This window comes from Prionailurus bengalensis, chromosome A1 (assembly GCF_016509475.1).
Source record: "Prionailurus bengalensis isolate Pbe53 chromosome A1, Fcat_Pben_1.1_paternal_pri, whole genome shotgun sequence".
Lineage (NCBI taxonomy): Eukaryota > Metazoa > Chordata > Mammalia > Carnivora > Felidae > Prionailurus > Prionailurus bengalensis.
Genome location: NC_057343.1, coordinates 56,755,198 through 56,771,682, shown reverse-complemented (window position 1 = coordinate 56,771,682; position 16,485 = coordinate 56,755,198).

Sequence of the window (16,485 nt, the reverse complement as noted above, 5' to 3'; positions counted from 1 at the left end):
CCATTTCCATTACTTCTTTCCACTTAATGTCCACTCTTCATTTTCTCATTGTACTTTCCCCCACTATGTGACTATGTGAGCCTACCTATATTCACACATGTTCATATGTTAAGTTTTACAAGTGATATATATGAAAAAATATAGTTTTCAATCATTTACGATTGAAAAATGAAACACCGAGAAAATAGCCTACACTTCTGACAGCAGAGGAAAAAATGACACTCAGTGCCTCTCAAGGAATAGACTTCAGGAATAGAAGAATAATATATATAATTTCCTAGGAATGAAGCCTATCATGGAAATGCAAAAGATATTTGAGAATGAGGCCTATTAAATCAGTTAGGACTAAGTTCCATGTGACCTGGATATTAAGAGTCATAGGAATAAAAGAATCAGAATTATCAGCTAGCTTTTAGGTTGTGTGTGTGTGTGTGTGTGTGTGTGTGTGTGTACAATAATGTAATTCAAATTTAGTACCAGAATATATAATTGCAATTGGGAATTGCAGATCAGTAATTCTAGCATTAATCCACTCTTTCATAAAACATTTTCACTAAATTCATGTATACTTCTAATTAATCTATATGAATTGGAGGTAATTGTGAAACTTTTTAGTTACCTTAAATCTCTATATATTTTGAAAACCCTAATTCAAGACATAATTGATTACATTATAAGATGCCCCGCATCTACTAAACTTGCACAGCAATTTTCATACAATTGAATGCATTGCATTTCTTCTTTAGGTTCTATACTGAGGAGGTGTAATCTGCTGATATATATCACATGGAAATACCCCCTCCTAAAGTAGGTCCCTTACATGACCTGCAAATATTTTAACAGTAAGTATTCCACTAGGTTCTATTCTTTAGTAACATTAAATATTTGGATCTAGGCAAATTATATACATGAACATAAAATAGATAATTTGAGAAAAGAGAAAAAACTGAGAGGAAAAAAAGAGGAAGAAAGCATCATGGCCTTGAAGTCAAAAGAGAAATAAGGACAATTTAAGTCAGAATAGGAAAAAGGATTGGAATGGACATTTGGAAGGGTACCAAGATAAAAGCAAAGACTAGGCATAGAAAGGCAATGAGGCTGGAATGAGAAAGAGGTTTTTGTGCCAGAAGGAAAGCAGATATTGGGTTCTGAGCCAGATCAGGCTGTGAGGTGATGGCGACTGTTACAGGATTGAGTTATGGCTGGAAGGGGGAACAGAATGTGCCTGGCCAGGAGCAGACGTTGGAACAAAACAGCAGCATGTGAAGTGAGAGGAATGTGTTCAGAGCTGTTGGAGGTTGTGGTTATTTAATCATAACTTTGTACCTTCTGCTGCCAGAAGACTGATGGAACTCCCTCCCACAGAGGTCAAACAAATGGTTTTTTCAACTCACTTAGTCAATTACCCACCCCGTGAATAGAAGGTCAGGATGCTGACTAACCACAATTTAAGACAAATGAGATGCATTAAATGTGCAGTTACTCACAAAGTTCCTGTGACCTAACCGTTTTAGGGATTTAGGGATATTCTTTGCTAAGATCAGACTAACAGTATGATTAGTATGTTAAAATACTTGTTTTAATATTCCTACATCCTTGCAAAGAATATTACACAAACTATTAAGAAATGCATAAACTACTAAATGATAAATACTTTAAGGAGATCAAATGGTTCATTATTAAGATACCTTAATAGAAATAGTTAACTAGTGTTTGAGTTCCAAAGATGTGAAACTGAATCCCAGGTCTGTTATTTACTATTTGAACTGAAAACTTAACGATTGTCTCAGAGCCTCAGTGTTCTACTATTAATATTTAAAAACTAAAATGAACCCGACAGGGTGTGGGTAATGACAAATTGTGACCAAATATAGCTTAGCACAATACCTGGCCCACATAATAAACCTCAGTTACAGAAAATATTTGATAAAGTCTCCTCATATGCACTCTCTTCCTAAAGCTCTCCAACTTTCCCACTTTTACCAAACACATTTTCTTTCCTTTTTCTTAATTTGAGTATAGTTGACACACAATATTGCATTAGTTTCAGTTTATGCATTATTCTATGTTCACTACAAGTATAGCTATTACAATAACATTGACTATATTCCTTATGCTGTGACTTCTCTTCCTGTGACTTATTCATTCCATAACTGGAAGCCCCAAACACATTTTTCTCAAACTATGAAACCACCTACTTAAAAACCACCACCTTCTCCTGAATATAGATTTCTTTATTCTGCTGTTCAAAATGAGATACAATCAAACAGTGGTACTTACTGGTGAGTAAAGAACTGCTTCCTTCACAAGAATTTTCAAATCATGCTTGTGGCATTTTCTTACACAGGTCCCCTCTTCTGGACATACTCATTGTTCCTGTTTTCTGTAATTATTTTTTTTTTAAGTTTATTTATTTTGAGAGAGAGAGAGAGAGAATGAATGGGGTAGAGGCAGAGAGAGAGAGGGAGAGAGAATTTCAAGCAGGTTCTGCACTGACACAGTGCAGAGCCCAATGTAGGGCTTGAACTCACGAACTGTGAGAGCGTGACCTGAGCTGAAAAGTCACACGCTTAACTGACTGAGCCACTCAGGCACCCCTGTTTTCTGTGATTCTAATATGATAAAGCTTTCAAGTGTAAAAACAAATCATACTTTCTTTCTCATCATAGTTGACAGGTCTTATATTCAATAGCCTTTTATATTTAGTACTTCACTGATATGCATTATTGCTTTGTTCCATACCTCATTTTGCCTTGTCTACCTAAATATCATATAAAAATCTTAATGAAATGTGTCCAGTCTTATAAGTCTTTGCATCATCCACTGAGAAGAAGAATGACTTATCAGTATTGGGAAGGTGAACTTTTCCCTCTACCCTCTTAGGGTTTTTTGTTGGGCCTAAGAATTAAATTGTAATAAAACAGATAAATAGAAGGAAAGCAAGGAAATGTATGTAAATTTATGTGACAAGGGAGCCTTTCTAAGGAATGAAGACCCACTGAACAAAGAGAGGCAATTGCAGAAAAGTCACTGAATTAGGTGGAGAAACTAAAGGAAAATAAGAATTATTTTAGCAAGTTCTATTTGTACAGGATTTTCTTGGTCTCAACTTCTTGTCCTTGAGGAAAAAGTTACTTTCCTTCTGGTATAGGGAGGCCATTTTTCATTACAAAGTTCCATCTGTGTTTAAGAAACAGAAGGAGAGCTAGAGTGTTTTTCTTGCATTTACTGTTTTTCAAAAGCTTTTAACTCAAAATAGTCAACATACCAGAACAGCATATTTGGGGGTGGTATATTCTGCAATCTTTCACATGTAAAGTAAGTCCAATAAAAATTGAATGGTTGTTTAATTTGAGAAATATATATTATAAGATCATAGCACCATAAATCACTTTTTAATTTTGAGGTCCTCTGATGAGTGAAGAAAATACAAAACAAATACCATTCAGTCATTATTATTAGTCAAGGTGGTCTCCATGATATCAATACAACTTTCTTTGGACAAAGCCAGATTGTAGTTGCTCTGCATCTTGTTCTAGATCTTGTTGACAACGAATCTACAAAGACTGAGAGGAAGGAAAAAAAAAGCTTACTGAAATATATCAAATTTACTTATTACATCATTACTGAGAAATATCTCAGTCCAAAAATCCCAAATAGTTTTGTTTCTTACCTCCTTGTTCTTGAATCTCAGGGAATACTTGCAGTACAAATTAGTACAAGAACAAGTAGTTAAAATAAAAAGAAAAGACAGATAAATGGAACCAGATGAACTGCAAGAAACATCAAGATACCTTCCCAAGTTTAGCACTCTCAAGTTTAGGCCAATGCTCCACAACCTCTATGTGTCCCAAAACTCCCAACATACAGGGTACCATTTGCACAAGAGAGAGATGAGGGAGATGGATGATTCTCTACTATAATGGTATCTACCAGAAAATGGAAGAGGAAATAAGATGTATCAACTTGATCTTTAAGATAATCAGCTATGAGGTAACAGATGAGGTAACAGCTATGAGGTAAGAGATTCAAAGGCCAATAATTACATGGCAGCTCATATTCCAAGACCAAAATTAGATACGAGAACAGAATTTGTGGTGAGAATATTCTGCTCTATAAGAGAAGGTAAAAGTATCAACCCACTGCTTAGTACTTCACTTGATAGCTCTACTGAAATTCCTATAAATGCTCAGATAATTTCTCTTAGGTAAACTTTCAGTGTTACAGAATTTTCCCAGTCTGAACTCATAATCTACCATACTCAAATCTACCATACTCAAATCTACCATACTCAAAACAAGATGGTGCATGATAGTTTTTGTTTTCTTCCTCCTGCAAGACAATGTATGCCATGTCTTTTGAAAACAGATTTATCAATAATTTGAGCTGACTGTATTCCTCAATATTAAACATCAAACAAACACATTTGCTTCTTCATGAGGGCCCACACATTAAAATCAGGAAAAACAATCATCCTCCTGGTAACATTCCAGTGGCTGCATGGTGATAACGAACACATTCCTGAGCATAAGTGCTGAACACATGGAGGAAACCCACCTTAGGCACTGGTAAGTTGAGGAGAAATCACAGACTCTCTGTTCATCTTTTTTTGTCATTGCTTCTATTGTTTATATTCCTGAACTGTATTCTATTTTATATTCCTAATCTATTGCTCTTCTTCAAACTATAAATTAATAGACCCTCAGAGTAGCTGATCCAATCGTTGTATAAAGAAGACTTAAATAATTTTTTCTTAGCTCTGTTTTTTTTAATTTATTTGAGAGAGAGAGAGAGACAGAGGGAGAGAAAGAATCCCAAGCAGTCTCTACAGATGCTTAACAAACTGAGCCACCTAGGTGCCCCATCTTAGCTCTGTTTTTTGTATCTTGCCAAAATTTAAAACAATGTTGGACGTATAAAGGGATTATTTGATAAGCAGTAAATTAAATAAATGCACACATTTAAGCCAGTAAACATATACATACATAATGTTTCATATAGAGATGTGCTATGAAGAAAATAATCAGGGTCAAGAGCAGTGGGAGTAAATGGAATTGGATGGGACTGTTTTGCAAGAGCATTTAGAGACTTCTCAAGGAAGATCTTTGAACAGAGACCAACTGGATGAGGAGTGACCCATATGAAGATACAGGGAGAGAAGTCCAGGAAAAAATACAACCACCATGCTTAAAGACACTGCGGCAGGAAGGAATTAGCATACTTGAAGGACAAAAAGGAGACTGCGGCTGAACTGTAATTAACAAGGACAATGTTACGGGATGACGCTGTAGAAGAAGACAGGAGGTAGACCACCAAAAATAAACAACGAATAAATACATAGATAAATAAAGGCAGAATCTGGTAGGGAGACTGACTTTCACTTTAGATGTGACGGAAATCTACTGAGGGATTTCAGAAATGGAGGAGATGTGATCTGGATTACCTTGAGGGAGGAGGAAGGAACAAGCATCTTGTTCTAATGGCAAGAGTGGTTGCAAGCTGAACAATTAGGATGTTACATTATTAACAGAGATGAAAGATTACAATTCCTTGAAACCAGTGTTTGTGGTGGAAATGTCAATAAGTGTCTGACTTTTGGATAGGCTTTTTTTTTCTATTATTTTCATTTCAAGTTTTTATTTAAATTCCAGATAGTTAACATATAGTGTAATAATAGTTTCAGGAGTAGAATTTAGTGAATATCACTTACATATAATACCCAGTGCTCGTCACAAGTACCCTCCTTAACACCTATCACCCATTTAACCCATTGTCTGCCTATCTCCTTTCCAGCCACCCTGCTTGTTTTCTATAATTAAAAGTCTATTTCTTGGTTTGCTTCTCTCTTTTTTTCCCCTTCCTCTATGTTCATCTGTTTTGTTTCTTAAATTCCACATATGATTGAAATCATATGGTATTTGTATTTCTATAGCTTATTTTGCTTAGCATAATATATTCTAATTCCATCGATGTCCTTGTAATGGCAAGACTTCATTATTTTTGATGGCTGAGTAATATTCCATTGTGTGTGTGTATGCATGTGTGTGTGTGTGTGTGTATGCATGTGTGTGTGTGTGTGTGTGTGTGTGTGCATTCACACACCACACCTTTATCCATTCATCAGTAGATGGACATTTAGGCTCTTTCCATAATTTGGCTTTTGTTGATAGTGCTGGTATAAACATCCAGGTGCATATATCCCTTAGGATTAGTATTTTTGTATCCTTTGGGTAATTACCAAGTAGTGCTGATCACAGGGGAGTTCTATTTTTAACTTCTTGAGGAACTTCAATACTGTTTTCCAGACTGGCTGCACCAATTTGTATTTCCACCAACAGTGTAAGAGGGTTCCCCTTTCTCTGCATCCTCTCCAACACCTGTTGTTTTTTGTGTTGTTAACTTTAGTCATTCAGACAGGTGTGAAGTGATATCTTATTGTAGTTTTGATCTGTATTTCCCTGATGATGAGTGATGTTGAGCATCTTTTTATGTGTCTGTTAGCCAGGCATATATATGCAATTATCCAAATAGACACCTCAACTCACAATGTTCTAACCTGAACTTTCCCTGGAAACATGCCTTCCTTCCTATTTCTCTTAATTAATCATACTACCATTCTGTAAATTCCTAAATCTCAAATCTATGGATGCCTTTGATTCTCTACCAGTATATACTAGTTATGAAAGTTATAGTGATAAAATCTCAAAATAGTTTTATGAAATTTTTTAATTGCCACATTTACTGCTTTTGCAAAAACACATGTCATTTCTTCCCTGGAATATTCCTTTAGCCCTCGCTCGGTGCCCATACCTGTTCTCCAACTTGCTAACTGAATGGTCCTACTAAAACTCAAATATTTTGATTTGTGTCATTCATAATGTTTTCAACAGTTTCTTAATACTATCTAGGTCTAACTATCTTTCATTTGCACATAAAACTCGTTATTTTCAGGTTTTGCAAACATACTTCATGATCACATGTCATCACACACACATGCCCATCCTTAGCATAAGCACACACATATGCGCGCGCACGCGCACACACACGCACACACACACACACACACACACACATATCTCACATTGAAATCCAGTGGAAATACAGTTGATTCTTGAACAGCATGAGCTGGAACTGCACAGGTCCACTTATACACAGATTTTCTCAATAGAACATAATACCATAAATGTATTTTTCTTCCTTATGATTTTAATAACATTTTCTTTTCTCTAGTTTACTTTACTATAAGAATATGGTAAATAATCCCTATAACATACAAAAAATGTGTTAATGGACTATTTATGCTATCAGTAAGTCTTTGGTTGACAGAAGACTATTACTAGTTAAGCTTTTAGTGAGTGAAAACTTATACACAGATTTTTCACTGTGGGGAAGTCCGTGCCTCTAACCCCCACATTGTTTAAGGGTCAATTATAGTTACATTAAATTTTATGCATACACAGCACAGTTTGTAACCACTACTTGTTTTGATCCCTCTTGCATAGACCACTTTTTTTAAATCACTTCCTCTAAACACTTAATTGGCTCAAGACTCGCTTTATTTGAAATTGTACTTTTTACAGTTAGAATTATCTCCTGTATTCTTATTGTCTCAAAATCAATCCACACTTCTTTATTTATACTTCTAGCACTGTCTTATAAATAATAGTTTTATTTCTCTCTCTTCCAATTAAAAAGAAAACAGTTTCTTTCCCAATACCCTGGCTATTAATTATTAGGCTCATTGCCTCAACAAATCAAATACTCCATTCTCAAACTATAAAATTAGGTGATGTAAAAAAAATGAACAGTTAGTTATTCAGTGTTTTGGTTGTTACAAATTTCACAGTTGGCGGTACTGGTTCTACAGCAGCATGGGCTTATTGAGCAGTGAGCACAGCACCAGGTCTAGGACAAGGCATTCCATTCCACACTCCTCAAACTCAAATAAATGTGTTTTTTTTTTGGTTACTTCCTATAATATGTGGCATTTCATGTGCTTTCAAACATTCTGGTCTATTTTACATATGTTCATATGTTTTTCTAGGTAATTTAGCTAAATTTTACCTAGGGAAAAAAAAAAAAAACCCTTGACTGAAATGCTTGTAATTTAGCTAAATTTTACCTAGAAAAAAAAAAAAAAAAGAACCTTGACTGAAATGCTTTTATATACTCAGAACCTAATAATATGTTTACATCATTGAAGCTTAATTTCTGTTTGTTGGCTGTGTAAATGAAAAAATAATTTTCTTCCTTAAAGATGAACATTGTAATAAACATCCATCGAGTGCTTATTTTGTGTGAAGCTCTTTACAACATACTTTGTGGAAATGAATGTATTCAGTCCTATCCATCCCTGTGAGGCAGATATTGCCTCTGCTTTACTGTGAAGAATATTGCAGTACAGAAAAGTCAGTTACATGGTCAGAGTCACACCTACTATGTAGGATTTGTACTTGGACATCTGTCTCCAAAACCCAAATCCATTCCATTGTCTTATTTTCCTCTTAAGGCAGGATAAAAAGTATGTTTTGTTTGTATTTATTGAGATCATTATTAGTTTAAACAAAAAGAAAGGAGTACTCTGAATTTTTAACATTAGAATACATTTTTTCCTACTGCCTTTTGCCCAAGCTAAAAGGAAATATAAAATATATCATGGTTTCTCCATATTCAGCAGAGAAGTGAAAATAATTTTAATGAAAGTCTTCCCAACTGTGTGGTTTGCTTGTTAATCAGCATGATCTGTAAATGAATCGATTTGTATTAACAACAACATTAGAGAGAAGAATATATGCCTTCAATTTTAAAAGTCTACAATCCTATCAACCCCAGTGAAATGAGCATGTTTTGTAACTTTGCATGTTATACAAGAAGTGTATAAATATTTAAGCATATCTTAGTTTATTATATAAAAATATGTACATTTGATACATACTTATACATGTGTATATACATAAACTAGTATAAATGGATATATATTTTATTTCTACATGCATTAGATTCTTAGATCTTATATCTTTATATAGCCAAAGTCGAAGCCAAAATAAGAATTATGTTGGCTTGGTAGATGCAGAATACTGATGAAGAACTATCTTTTGAATTTTTTCCTAAATGCTCTTATATTAAGCCTTAGAACTGCAAGAACAGAGAGTTCCAAAGCTTTGGAACCATGACAAAGACATCTTCCCCTGAATTTTACATCATTTATTTCAGCTAACTACAAAATGTCAGAAATGAAAAGGACACCACCAGAAATTTTTTCAGATCTTAACTTTTCACCCCAATTATGGCCTTGAGAATAAAGTGTAAAAAATTTCAAAGAGCACAAAACTAAAAGTAAAAAGAAACTGGCCAATTTACAAAAGACTTGCTTTCAATTGTATATATTAGAGAAAGCATTATCTTCTAAAAATCAATATTCTACAACCATAACTTTTTCTTGACCTATCAAAAAGTTGAGGCTACAGAGGTTATAACTCTGTGAAATAAAAACCCAATATTTATCCTACATATTGTTAGGTATACCTCCCTGAGTATAAGCATGCAATGTTTACCCACCTATCCACATATATTTATTCATTATTAAAGAACTGTTGAGATAGTATCAGATCTTGAAGTCTGTGGTGGGCAAAAACTTTGAATATTATGCATATGAACATGTATGTATATTATCTAAAACATACATATTACTGGGTGTCAATGATCTACACTGAAGTCATTGACAATGACGGAGATAAATCATTTCTTGAATGAACCATTAAAAATATATGTTGAGGGGCGCCTGGGTGGCGCAGTCGGTTAAGCGTCCGACTTCAGCCAGGTCACGATCTCCCGGTCCGGGAGTTCGAGCCCTGCGTCAGGCTCTGGGCTGATGGCTCAGAGCCTGGAGCCAGTTTCCGATTCTGTGTCTCCCTCTCTCTCTGACCCTCCCCTGTTCATGCTCTGTCTCTTTCTGTCCCAAAAATAAATGTTGAAAAAAATTAAAAAAAAATTAAAAATATATGTTGAGAACTTAATGTGCATTAGACGCTAATAATTTTGAAATATTTTTTATTCACATGTGAAGAACAATGAATTTTGGTGGCTCCAAAGGAGAGGCAGGATTCAATTTGGTAGCTTTCTTTTCTAAGTCTACTGGAAGGAACAGAAAGCTGGAAAGGGAAGAGGTATTGCATGGGAGAACAATGCAATAAAATAGAATACAAATGTAATAGTAATGGTAAATAAAATAGGAATGAAATTAATATCTGAATTAATTTAACCCAAATTCTTTATCATACTAATAGTTACATAGAATGCTTTTGTTTTTCTCAAACACATTTTCTTCTATATTCTCTGGGTTTCTGCTCTGATTTATTCCTTTGCTTTTCAGGTTTACTGCCTAGCTTTCACTCTGAGATTTCATTCCCTGTCTTCATGGGTTTGGTCATCTATTCTCTGAAATCCAGGTATTCTACCACTTTGATTTGTTTTTTAAAAAAAATTTGGAGCATTAAAGAGTTCTCCAAGAGAAAGAAAAGGATGGTACTCATGGAAAATAAATAAAAATCCAAAAATAGATATCTATAACATCCTCATTCTTGATTGATAATCTGGCAGAAATATTTGTAAAAAAATGAAAACTTGGATTCTCCAAGACTTAGTATTAAAAATATATAAAGCATCAGCTCGAAAGGGTAACTAGAGTGTCAAATAGAATACAGAAACAGGAAATCCAAATAAAGACTTGGTATAGTACATTTTTAAAGCATCAAGAGACAGTTTGGAAGACTTGTAGAAATGAAAAATAATTTATTAATAATTAAGAATTGCCCTTTTTAAGAGCAACACTGGATATATGAACAATCAGTGGGTTAATATTTACCATATTTTGAAGGTAAATCATTTATTACTTTTGATATGGAATAGTCACAATAAAATTAACATACACGGGGCATAAAACATCCTGCAATTATTAAACAATGAACATCACTTAGAGTATATGGCCTATTTAGAATAAAATGAAATTGCAACTCACAAAAAAACGGATATATTAAAAATATATTATTTCTGAAAATAGTAATAATCACCCCAATGTTAAAGAAAAAAAAAACTTAGAAGAGAAGGGCTTATAGATCACTTAGAACTCAATTAGTGTAATAGAACATGTAGGAAACAGCTAAAAGGAAAAATTAACTTGGAAGACACTTTTCAGAAATAAAGTTTGAAAACTATGATCTGTTGTTTTAACTCCAAAAGATTAACTCCAAAAATATTTAACTGCAAAATATTAAGACTATACTCCTCAAAATAAAAATAATAAACAACAAGACATAAATAAATGAAAGAACAATTGAAAGTAAACCACAAAATCTTCTTAAATGGTTCATCTAAGATATAGTACTTCCCAAAGAGATTTCATTTTAATCAAAATTAACATACTGTTTCATCAAAAAAATTTTTTTCGGAAAAATTCATATACTAAAAATTTCTCATATACCATGAGTGAACACACTATAACTTCTACTCAATTGCAAAATATTTTGGTATTTAACTAACAAAATTAATAGTAATCTGAAAAACATTGCCCTTCTCTTATTTCAAAGCTTTAGCTACTCTAATGAAGTATCTATTTATCCATCCATCCATTTATTATCTATGTTTTCCACCCAGTTGAGGAAAACTCAATTAAATCCTTAAAATGCAAACATAAAACAGAAACCAAACAAATGGAATTGATAAGAACTCAACTAGAAACTGGGCAGCTCATCATAAGGTTCAAAATGAGGTTCAAATAATATTCCAGTTTTCTAAATCTAATACTTTAGTTGCAAATTTACTGTGTAGACCTTTGTTATAACTCTAATCTTTCGTATTAACATTCTCCTCACTATATTTCTCCCCGTAACAGAAACAAACACATATGTGTTGGCAAAATCTTCAATATATAATTTAGTACACACTGGAGCAATTATTTGTCTGAAACTCTTTCATCCACATGTCAGAATGATGTCTGTATTATTTTATTTTGTTAAATTCCAGACTTGCTATTACTCCTGAGTAATAAAAGGAGTAATAAAAGGTTAACTTAACTTGAAAATAAATTTCTAGGAGAACAAAAGAAAAACATATTAATTTAAAATCAGAAATATATATGTGGTAAAATTTGTTATTTTGCAACGTGAGTATATTTACATATTTTAATAATTAATTTTCATATTTGACCATTAGATTTCTAGGGAAATATATATTTGTGTTTGAATATATACTGTATTTATTGGAGGTATAAATACATATTTATTCACAAATATGTATGTTCAAACACACACACATATGTTTTATATATATGTATATATATGTCATATGTACACAGGAGTAAAAAATGTTTCCAGGAAGAAGAAAACAAAAATTAATATATGGACTAATGACCTTGTACTAGTATTTGTTATTTACTGCATTTGAAACAAAATACGAATCCATATGTATTATCTGGCAATCAAACATCTATCTCAGTAATTAGATATTAGCCATGACAGCCCTATTTCCACTGACATTAAGGTATATATATTTTCCAACATAGTCAATTTACCTTAGATCAATTTAACTAATTCTTTTTAAAATAACCATCCTAACTCATGATTTTGGAATTCCTCATTTGCTTTAACTAGTGTCAAGCCTGTTATTCAGATCCCCAGAACTTCACCATCATGTCTCATATGGGATCACATGACTCATGAGGGAGGTGGATGGCCATTCAATTTTTGATAGATTAGAACTAATTCTCACTGTCTACTTCAAAGGAATTTCTATGGTTTATTTCCTTATTATCTTCATCTTACCCACAGCTTCTACTTGGTCTAGGGAACTGTACTCTATTTTCTTTTGATAGACTTGTTATTTTTAAGCCTTCCTTCAAGAAATGATCTACACTTACAATCTTACACACTTCAGTCTACTGAGCACTATTGCTTTCATTCCTCCACCAGTTGATAATAATCCTAACTTTAACATGTGCACAACTGAGCCAATAAAAACACAATTTTTATAGGCATGCATATAAAATATTAAATTCAATAGACAACAGGCAATATTCTGCTATTGGAAGATCAATTTGGTTATAAACAAGTAGAAAAATAATTTGTTTAGCACAATATATTTAAAAATTGCCAAGATTTTTAAACAGATTATAAAGCTATTTTTAAATGGCATCCTATTAGTGAAATTATTTGAGGGTATATTGAGAAAAATAACTTTCAAAAATCACCAAGTGCCATAGAATGAATTAAAATGTACAGTTTTATTCCCTAAAGGTCAGCTGTGACATTACATTTTCAAACTTTTGGATATGAGTCACTTTCTATTAGCATTCTTCTGGAATTCTTTCATTGATTTTATTTTGCTATGGCATGGCGCCCTGTGTCTGCTGGTGCTAACGCTTACCTAAGATCAGCATTTTTAATATGGGCTTTTTTAGTGTTTGCTTGGTTTTTTTTTTTTAATTTTCTTAGTGCTGCAACACCATTGTTTATAATTTAATTTATTCATATTGTCTTCTTTAGCTTACTATAGATTTAACTCTTCATTGTGCAAATAATGCCATAGGGTTCTTTTGAAAGATTTTACATTTTATTACTTTTAATAGAAAATCATGCATGTTATCATCAACTTATTGGAAGACGTGAAATTGAAGAATCCTGGATCTTGTTCTTCAATGTAGTTTAATTTTTACTTGAATTTTCATGATGTACTTCTATATATATCTATAATGATCCATTATAGACAGATAAAAATTACAAAATTGTAATTTAACAAGCCATTTAATACCATAAGAGAAATTATGGATAATAACCAGCTCTTCTGATACATTTAGTAAAATATCTTTTTTTTCTTATAACATACCAACATTGGATACATTTCAATGTTAATATTTAAGATAACACATAGTACGCCTGTAAATGCTAAAAACAGTGGTCTATTTTTGTTCCTACGATCTCTTTTGCACCTCCCAGTGTCATATATACTTTTAGAATACACCAAGAGGTCCAATAAAGGTTCCAGGAGAATTGTCACATGTCTAAGGTGAATGATTAGGAACATCCACGGCATATGTGATGAAGTATGCTCACATGCACTGTTTCAAAGATTGAAAAGTGTTCGGTTCTTACACTGCCTCACCCGAAACCATACCCTCAATCCATAACAGAAACCTAAAAGTAGGGGATGGGAATGGGGAGGCAGCATTCTAAGTTACCAAAGGAAACAGATATTAAAATTTTATTAAATCAGTACATGCGTTTTATAAGTAATTCTAAGCCAATTTTATATTAGTTTGTATCATATTGTTCTTCCACATTAAACAATAGTTACGAGATTTATTGTTCATATGCTACTGTGACAAAACTAAAAAAAAAAAACTTGACAAATGGATTAGCAAAATGTTGCCTATTGATTATTTTAAAAATTATTATAGAATTAATATTACAATAAACAAATTATTCAAAAGTTGCCTTTAAAGACATATACTGATTAAGTTGAATTTACTGTGATTACTGCCAAAATATCATTTTATTTTACGTAAGGTTTTTTTTTCTGGGGGGGGGGAAGAGCATGAGAGGGGGAGGGGCAGAGACAGAGTGGGGGCAGAAGATCTTGCGGTTGTCAGTGTGAGCCCAACGACAACATGGAACTCGAACTCACAAACCATGAGATCATGACCTGAGCCGAAGTCAGATGTTCAACATTCTGAACCATACAGGTGCTTGACAAAATGTCATTTTAAATAAATCTCACCTTCACTTGGCATTCATCATCCCTTTACTCAGCAGATATTTACTACATACATTTAAGTGTACAGTGATATTATAGGCACTCTTTGATTATTTGCTTATATGCAAATATTTTTTATTAAATATTTTCAGAATAAGAAGACCCTGATGACTGTCTAAGGTGTTCAGAATTCTAGGTTTTCAAAATTCAGAAGGAAAATGATCACTGTCATTTTATATATTTTCACCTTAAACATCTAGGTACCTACCAGCCTAGCAGATCTCACTAGTGTCTGAAAATAATCTATAATAGTTGTAAGAAGAAATTTTCCCACAAAGTTTTGAACAAATATATGAATTTAAATCTCTTAGAGTAATACTGTAATATAGTAAAAGCTTGTTAGGAGAAAATAGACAACCACATTTGTCTGCATAAGATATTCTATCTTGGTCCTCTCCTGCAAATCTCAATATTTACTCCAGCCAAACCTAAAGCTATCATCGAGAATCAGTATAGATACCTCTGTCTTGTCTCTTCTTTCTATGATGAGTCCTAAATTGGAATGCATTTCAGGTAATTAAGTAATGTGTAATTCAACCTTCCCTAGTCTTTTGCTTCTCAGTAACTTCCATGTCTTGCCTCAAATAACCTTAACAATATGTATATTTTTTGTCATCATTTAGGACATTCTTTGATTAGAGGTGATCTGTGACATATGTATGTGTGTGTGTGTGTGTGTGTGTGTGTGTGTGTATACACACATATACGTATATGTATATATATATAATTATAATAATTAATAACATTGAGTTAGGCACCAAATCCACGCTTAATAATGAGTTGGATGATGACATTTTAAAAATACATAATTGTAATTAATTTGACAATGAACACCTTTTAAGATTCATATTGGAATTATAATAATACAATAACCCATTAATTTGAGAATATCACAATCTAAAATAAAGGCAGTAAAAAATATGAAATTTACTGTTGTTATGGATTGAATTGTGTTGCCCCACCTCAAAAATTCTTATGTCAAAATCCTAATGTCTAGTACCTCAAATGTGGTTGTGTTTGTAGATAGAGCCTCTAAAGAGGTAATTAGGTTAAATGAGGTCTTAGGAATGGGGCCCTAACCAATGGGACTGGTGTTCTAATAAGAGGAAGGGACACCAGGGATGCAAATGCACAGAAAAAGGACAATGGTCAGACCTGGCAAGAAGACTGTCATCTACAAGCCAAAGAGACACCACCTAAGAGAAACTGAACCTGCTAACACCTTTATACTGGACTCCAGCCTCCAAAACTGTGAGAAAATAAGCTTGTGGTGTTTAATTCACTCAGTCTGTGGTATTTAATTATGAGAACACTAGCAAAAAAAAATACAACTGTCAATATACAATATCTTCTATGCAGTCTGGCTTCTGTGAACATGAATGATTATTATTTCTTTAATGAAAACATAACAAAGTCTGTGATGTCTAATTACTACCACTTTATGTTATTTTAAAATAGCACAACAAACATTTTCTAATTCCATATTAGAACTACTACAGTGCTTTCCTAATTAATGCAAAATCTCTTATTACTTAAGATTATGCTGTGTTATGGAGAAGTTAATACAACATTTCTTCTATGAAATTGCTAAATGGAGAAATAATAAACTCATCTGAATTTCAGTTTAAGAGATTAAACAATAAGAGAACTTTTTAAAGGAAAACTGAAGCATGCCCCACT